This window comes from Lolium rigidum, chromosome 1 (assembly GCF_022539505.1).
Source record: "Lolium rigidum isolate FL_2022 chromosome 1, APGP_CSIRO_Lrig_0.1, whole genome shotgun sequence".
NCBI classification, from domain to species: domain Eukaryota; kingdom Viridiplantae; phylum Streptophyta; class Magnoliopsida; order Poales; family Poaceae; genus Lolium; species Lolium rigidum.
The window spans coordinates 307,944,627-307,953,144 of NC_061508.1; positions in this window are offsets into that span (position 1 = coordinate 307,944,627).

Below are 8,518 nucleotides of genomic sequence, written 5' to 3' on the forward strand. Positions count from 1 at the left end.
CTGGCTGCCTCGTGGCCCCACTTCGTTATCTCTTCGGTCTTCCGGAAGCTTCGTGCAAAAATAGGACCCCGGGCGAAAGTTTCGTCCAATTCCGAGAATATTTCCTTACTAGGATTTCTGAAACCAAAAACAGCGTAAAACAAAGAACTCGGCTCTTCGGCATCTTGTTAATAGGTTAGTTCCAGAAAATGCATAAATATGACATATATTGTGCATAAAACACGTAGGTATCATCAATAAAGTAGCATGGAACATAAGAAATTATCGATACGTTGGAGACGTATCAACAACTCTGCTGTTAAGGCTTACAAGTATTCTTTGTCGCCCCTTGTGTCGAATCAATAAATTGGGTTTTACTTCCCGCGAAGACTGTTGCGATCCCCTATACTTGTGGGTCATCAGCACCCTGCCGGAGAGGGGAATCATCACCGGAGAGCTCTACATCACCATGCCCGCCTCCGGATTGATGCGTGAGTAGTTCATCCTTGGACTATGGGTCCATAGCAGTAGCTAGTTGGTTGTCTTCTCCTCTTGTGCTATCATATTTAGATCTTGTGAGCTGCCTAACATGATCAAGATCATCTATTTGTAATGCTACATGTTGTGTTTGGTGGGATCCGATGAATATAGAATATTATGTCAAGTTGATTATCAATCTATCATATACGTGTTGTTTATGTTCTTGCATGCTCTCCGTTGCTAGTAGAGGCTCTGGCCAAGTTGATACTTGTAACTCCAAGAGGGGGTATTTATGCTCGATAGTGGGTTCATGCCTCCATTGAATCTGGGACAGTGACAGAAAGTTCTAAGGTTGTGGATGTGCTGTTGTTACTACGGATAAAACATCAATGCTTTGTCTAAGGATATTTGTGTTGATTACATTACGCACCATACTTAATGCAATTGTATGTTGTTTGCAACTTAATATTGGAAGGGGTGCGGATGCTAACCTGAAGGTGGACTATTTAGGCATAGATGCATGCTGGATGGCGGTCTATGTACTTTGTCGTAATGCCCTGATTAAATCTCATAGTGATCATCATGATATGTATTGAATCTTTATTTGTCAATTGCCCACCTGTAATTTGTTCACCCAGCATGTTATTTATCTTATTGGAGAGACACCACTAGTGAACTGTGGACCCCGGTCCATTCTTTTACATCTGAATACAATCTACTGCAATCATTGTTCTCTACTGTTCTTTGCAAACAAACATCATCTTCCACACGATATGTTTAATCCTTTGTTTTCAGCAAGCCGGTGAGATTGACAACCTCACTGTTATGTTGGGGCAAATTATCTTGATTGTGTTGTGCAGGTTCCACGTTGGCGCCGGTTTCACTGGTGTTGCGCCGTACTACACTCTTCCACCAACAACCTTCACGTGTTCCTTGACTCCTACTGGTTCGATAACCTTGGTTTCATACTGAGGGAAACTTGCTTCTATACGCATCACACCTTCCACTTGGGGTTCCCAACGGACGTGTGCTTCACGCGTGTCACCGCCCAGCAGCCATTCCATGGGCGGGACAACGAAGGCCGGCGGAGGGGGCAGCAGGTCATCGACATTGGCGGTGATGTTGGAGGCAGAGGCCCCGTTCTCATGTTCGGCATCGACAACATGTTCTGCAACAACTTCTAGCACGGCGGCGATCTCCGGTGCCGCAACGGCGTCTGGTACTGCGGCGACAACCCCCGGCACGGCACTAACCTCCGGTGCGGCCGGAATCTCTTCCCGGGGCACAACTGCCCTGGTACTTGGTCCTGGTGCTCCAGGGGAGTGGCAGCGCCGCGTCCAGCGGTTACCACGGGGGTGGTTCCGGTTGTGGTGGTGGCGGACCACCACCAGGAGCATAGCGACGACGAGGAGTACCCAGCGGTGCCCTGTGGTGGCGAAGGCCACCGTTCCGATTCTGACGGCGCTGAAAGCGGCGGCCGAAATTCCGGCGACGTGGAGCAGCATGGCTGAATGTTCGGCGATGTTCCTTGGCAACAAATCGTGCGAAGGAAAAAGCGAGTTCCGACAGTTGCAGGAAAGCCATCCTTCCTTTCTCACCTTTCTTTGTTTTCTCCTTGAGGCCTACTCGCTAGGGGCAGAGCCAGTGCTGATGACGTGAAGAAAAGCACAGAGAATAAAGGGAAAATGATTGATTCTATTGATTGTGACTGTGGGGTATTTATAGGTCCCTAACAGGTGCTTACAATGCCGGTTACAAGGTTTGGGTCGCTTCCGAAAAGGTGTAGCGACTGTTCGGTGTAGACAGCGTTTGGACAACGCGATATTTCTAACTGCTAGGTAGTTTTCCTAATAGAAATCCTAACTGCCTTATTAGCCTAATTACAACGCTAATTTATTCCTAACACGAAGTATCAATATGCTAATGAATTTCTGTTTTCATATCTATCGTCGCCCCACGAACTAGCCAGATCTGTAGTGGTGGCGCATTCCTCACCTAGTGCGTCACTACTAAGAATATCTCCAGCCGCGTCTCTTAAAACGTCCTCAAACGGTGCCGGATCGAGCGTTTGGGGACGTGTTTTGTTCGTGTTCCGTTTGGGGGACGTCGCTTCCCAGCCGCGTCCCCTAAACATTGTCTCCAAATAGAAATTCAAATAGTCTGCACTCAAAAAGATCGTTCTCACCAAAGTCGTCGCGATCAGAGTAGCTGCGATCAAAGTACTGGGCGTGAGGTCATATTACAAGCCGACGTAAAAGAAAAAATAGAAGAAGGGGAAGGGGTTGGGCGACGGCAACGCCGACGGCGCATCCTGAGTCGACGTAGGCCCGTCGATCACGACGAACTCGTCGTGATCTGCCCGGTGTGCATGCTCCGTCGGCGATGCCGAGGCAGAGGCCGACGTAGGTGTACTAGGAGATGTTGTCGCAGACGCGTCTGCCGACTCTTGCTCCGGGGTTGGGGTTGCTGCCGCTACTGCTGCCTCGGCCGCCGCCATCTCGGCTTCGATGTCGTCGAGGATCTGGCCTTTGAAGAAGTTGTGCGCCGCCCGAGTCCGAGGAGACATTTCTTCTGTCGACGCTGTCAGCAGGGACATGTCGTCCTTGCGTTTCTTGAGCTCCATCTTCTCCTCTTGCCTCTTGAGCATCGCCGCCCATCTTTCATCGGTCTTTTTGTCGCGGGAGAGCAGGGTTGAGGAGACCTCGTCGATGCACTGCGTGATCGACGCCTGCGTCTTCTCGGTCGACGCAGCATCGTCCAAGGCGGCCTTGGCAGCCTTGTTGCCGATAGGACACCCTGAAGATGTTGCCAGCGGCGCTTCCAGATCAATGACATATTTCCCCTTCAACAACGAAACACGTGTCAGCCGCCATTTCTCGTTCTTTTTGAGCTTGGTATAGCAATGCATCAGCAAAACGACTTCCCGTCCGAGTTCTTTCGATACATATTCATGGCCTCGTCGAACTAACAACAGGAAACCCAATCACAGATCGTCGAAAAAAATGTAGGCGCTACAGATTAGCTAAGAAAGAGTCATACCACGCCGCTGACGTCGATGCCGTTGTCGCCTTTGGTTTCGACCTCGTGATGGAACCCATGGAACATGTTCACCGATGCCTGGATGATGGCCCATCGCGTCGACATTGCCTTTTGGCTCCTCTTCATTGTCACTTTGTTGTAGTCGTTGTTGATTAGCTTGCGCCCATCGAACTTGGCCTTGATCCTCGCCCAATACTTCCCGTACTTTGGGTTGGCGCCGATGATGGAGTCATGGCTCACCGTCGACCACGACTCGCAGAGACATTGATCCTCCAGAACCGTCCACTTGGGGCCTCGTGTGCCCGGCACCTTCTTCTTCTTCCTCACGCGCGGCCACGTCAACCTCCACGAGATCAACGCCATCCTCCACGGAACCTGCATCCTCGTCGTCCTCTTCGTCCTCGTCCTCGTCGTCCTCCACCCCCTCCTCCTCCTCCTTCTCCTCAGCACTGATGCCCTCGAATTCGATCGGGCCCGTGCGGCCAGTGAACGGGCCGTCGTCCGCACCGGGTCCTGTCTCGCGCTGGGGTGCTTGCTCGTACACCGGGGAGTAGAAGACGGTGTTGGGGTTGAAGCCGCCATGCGGCAGCGTATCCTGGTAGTGCGGCGACAAGTTTGGTGTAACGCACCCGGAAGTGCCGGAGGGGCCGTCGTTGTAGAACCCGGATGTCGACGGAGAGACCACTCCCGGAATGTACACCGACGCCGACGTACTCCATGGGCTCGCGTTGGTGGCAGCGATACACCCGGCCAACATGTGCTAGTGCGCGTGCGCCGCCAATGCCTTCTTCTCCAGCTGCGCTGCCCTCCGTCCCAACCGCTCCGCCGTCGGCATCTTCCGGCGCAGACAGTCTTAATGCCACTGATCTTCGGTCAGGCCTTCCGGCTTCTTCTTCGGAGCCGGCGCCTTCCGCGGCTTCACGAAGGGCGCCTTTGCCCCCTCATTGCCCGACGGCTTCTTGGCCGCTTTCTTGGCCATTTTTTTTGGGGGGCTGTCGACGGCGCCATGGATGGGGAGAGGGTAGCGGCGGCAGGAGGAACAGAGTAGCTAGCGACGGCGGGAGGGAGAAATGAATCGGCGGAATAGGAGGTAAAATGTGTTGGGAGGGCAGAAATGCGTGGTGGGAGAGGCGCGATGTGGCGGGAGAGGCGCGATTTGGCGGGAGAAGGGGCTGAATTTTTCCTGTGCCGCTGACGCGTCGGGCCCGCGTCTCTTCGCCTCGCTTTTCATTGTATCCGGCAAGTCCGGAGCGTCCCCTGTGTAGCGGGACGTGCTCGAGACGCCGGACACCGTATTGGGTCGCGCCGGACAAAAGAGACTTTGGGGAACGCGGCTAGGAAGTTTTTTTGTCCGACACGCCCCAAATCCCTTTGGAGACACTTTGATGGACACGGCTGAAAGTGCTCTAACATGCCTATCAGTGAGGCACCGTGCGCCACTGCTAGTAGTTAGGAGTGGAGCACCCAAAAAATGCGGGGCCACAGGTAGTTTTCTACGGCTAGCCCGTTTTCTACAAGTGAGGTTCTGGATTTATGGTGGCAGCTGCCAAATGTTCAAGTTTGAAGCGGTTTCTAGCACGAGAGTTAAATGGTGGTCAATGAAAGGCTACGATTTTTTTATGAATATATATTCGACCGTAAATTGTTAATTGTCACTGATGAAAAGACAAAACAAGACAGGTGGTCTATGGTTTGTTTGTGCATATAGGCATGTTCTATAGTATATTCTGAATTGTTTAAAAGAAATACAGTTGTGAGGATTGTACAATATTTGCCTTAACCGCCCCAATCGATTTACATCTATTAAAATTGTTAAATTTGTTTTTTTATTGAGAATCTTGTTTGGTATCGGTCTACCAATTGTTGCTTTTGAATTATTCACAACCATTGCTCTGATGGACATTGCTGATCTTACAGCAGGACTGCAGGAGGAACAGATTCGTCGTGGGTAAGCTGGTAATCCGGCAGCATCGCTAATCACTTTGGTTCATCGGATCACGTTAAATGGGCCAGCCTACAGTTTTCGGGTTGCTACTCGGGCCGCATACGAAACTAGCCCACAAAACGCTGATATAGGCCGCGCCGCTTTTAGGCCTGCTATTTTGTTTCCTCCTCAGCCTTGTTATCGTTTCTTTGCTCTGTCTCCCCTGCTCGCACCGCCGTTCCGGCCCCGCCTCCGCCCGCACCTTGCCGCATCGGTTGCTAGCTCCGCGAGCTATCTGCGCCGGCGAAGAACCTACGAGGAGACGCTAGCGACACTGTTTTCCTTCTGGTTTATCGATGTCGCCCGATTACTCCTGGATTTAGAAGCCCGCCCAAATCGGCGGCTTCTTCTCCGGCACAGGCGTCGGCGCGGTGCGGATAGCGCGCAAGCAGCTCGAGCAGTCTTTCTCCATGCGGGACTGGGCCTTCTCGATTAGCATGTGGACTTATCCCACCGTCGGAGTAACGTCTCCCATTCTGCGGCGTGGTAACCAGCGTCTGCGAACTCGAACTGCCGTCGTAAACACTGGTGGAGTGGTGGTATAAATTTTGACCCTCCCTTTCTTTGATTATGGTGATTAACCTCAGTGTTACTGTCTGTTTTATTCTGTTCTTCATATATATGTGCCGCCGGCAATCGTCTTTCTTTATACTATCAGAATTTCAGTCTCCCCTTAGACCTCCCCTTGTTTCTTCATTGCTTACGATTGCTTCCCTGTTTGTGCGCCGTCGGCCTTCTTCTCTGTAATGTCGTGGAGTCCAGCATTAGTTACCTAACTGACTTACTGTTGTTTGTTTCAGGGGTTGGTAGTTAGTTTGGGATTTATACTCACGAACTGCAGACAGGGGCTGTGTGACCTTCGTCTGCAACCATGTATGCTGGAAAGGTACACTCGCTTGGGCAATTTGAACTCTTGTTACTCATCTGTTGTTAATATTTCTTGTCATTATTGTTTTCGTTAAATTTGTTGTCTACTACTCTACTATGTGTAACTTGTTCGATTTTTTTATCCCAGGCGAATACATGAGCAACCTGCTGATGCAGTTGTCATCCTCTTCCTCTGATCCTGCCGAGGTATAGTTCCCACACATCAATATTTTCTCCTATTGGAGGTTGTTCATGTGCAGTAGCATGCGCCTCCAACTTGTTAATGCAATTGTCAAAGCTTGTGATAAGCTTTAACATCATTAAAAGACAGAGAGGAGCGAGTGTTATGCGCATTGGTTGTGTTTCTTGAGATTGTATTGATTCCACCTATCTTTTGGCAGGACCAACCACCTATTACGTTTGCATTTTTTTTCCGAGATTTAACGTTTGCACATGCTTAACTGTGGTTCTCTGTTTTGGAGGCTCGATGTGCTCTGACTACTAGATTGTAAGCCAGTACTCCAGGTGTGGTTCTTATCCTTCTGATATGTTGTGCATCAGGATAACTTGCAGGGTGTAATGTTCTGGTCCTAAGAAAGAAATACCTTTATCGTAATGTTTTAAAGGAATTTTGTTGACCTAGCATTGATGGGGAAGAATTCAGATGCTAGCACTGACGGGGAAGAATTCAGATGCTAAGGTCTGCTCGTATTGCATGTCTCCGTTTGCTTCTGAATAATGTTTGCTGTATATTGTCATGTATCATGTGTCAATCCAGTGGTTAGCTATTATCATTTGTTCTTAGGATCGTTTCCCTTTTCAAGAACATGCCACGTCCTGAAATCAGAACACGGCATCAGAATATTTTCCAGTTTTAATCTGTAATGTTAAGTATTATTTCAGATGCCCCCTGGGTAAACTAGACATGATTCTGTGAGAAGTAGTAATAACCATTTTTTGCTGCTCTGTTAGTTTTTTCATAACATTTCGTTTCCATGTTCAGATGCCGCCTAGGATGCGCTGGCAACAATAAACTGTGGCCTTGGCCCAACCGAGTTGGAGAAGATTATATATTGTGTAGCAGTTTGTGCTTAGGTGAGTAGCTGCTTGCACACCAATTATGAACTTAACCTTTTCAGAGTGGAGAAGTTGTTATAGATCATTGTCACTACTCACTACTACAGACCATTGCTTAATTTTTTATGAGCATATTTTAAGGCACCAAGAACAAGCTGCTTTAGCCATACTTTTCTCTGTTCTGTGCATAAATATATGCATCCAGGATAGGATAAATAGCACGACCAGAATGCAGGTGTACGATGTTTCTTTATATGTCTGTTGTTTATCAAGACATTACCTTGCATAGTGCTTAAAAAACCTTAGCCTATCAGGCTAAATCATGTCTATTTGAACTTGCGGTCTCTTGTGAACCTAGGTGCATAAGATACTTGGTTGATTTCACATATTGTCTTGCCTTCATAAATCTTGGTGCTATTAAATTTAACCAAACACTATTCATTTTTCATTGCTTTTTCCTAACCTACCTCATTCCAAATCAGGACCAGCCACCGGGCCGTGAACTCGTGATACAGAACCTAATTATGTTCTGATGATGGTCAGGGACTCATGTCAAAAGTTGATTGGTGACATCCGCCTCCAACTTTGGAGGCGGCCTTTTGCACAAAACTGACCTATAGTTAAAAAGATTTTGGAAAATGAACTATCGGCGAAACAAATTCACGGATCTAACCCTCCCGTGTCAAGCCAGTCTCCCCGGTGTGGCACCCCATTGTGTGGCGCCCCAGCCTACGGCGCCACACAATGGGGTGCCACGCCCCAGCCTATGGCGCCGCACTTTTATTTTGCCGCGCCCCAAGCCATGGCGTGGCACAATATGGTGCCACGCCCCAGCCTACGGCGCCACACAATGAGGTGTCACGCCGTGGACACAGGCCTGGCACAAAAGGGTTAGATCTGTGAATTTGTTTCGCGGAAGGTTTATTTTTAAAATTTGTTACAAGATTGGGTTATTTTTGTCCAAATTGCCCTTTGGAGGCTGACGATCGCAACTGCCTATGTGCTGTTTTTCAGTGGCATAGAGCTGGGCTGGCAGCCTCTTCTTCATTCCTCGATGCATGAGTAGAAAACCAGTACGTTGCAGCACCACCA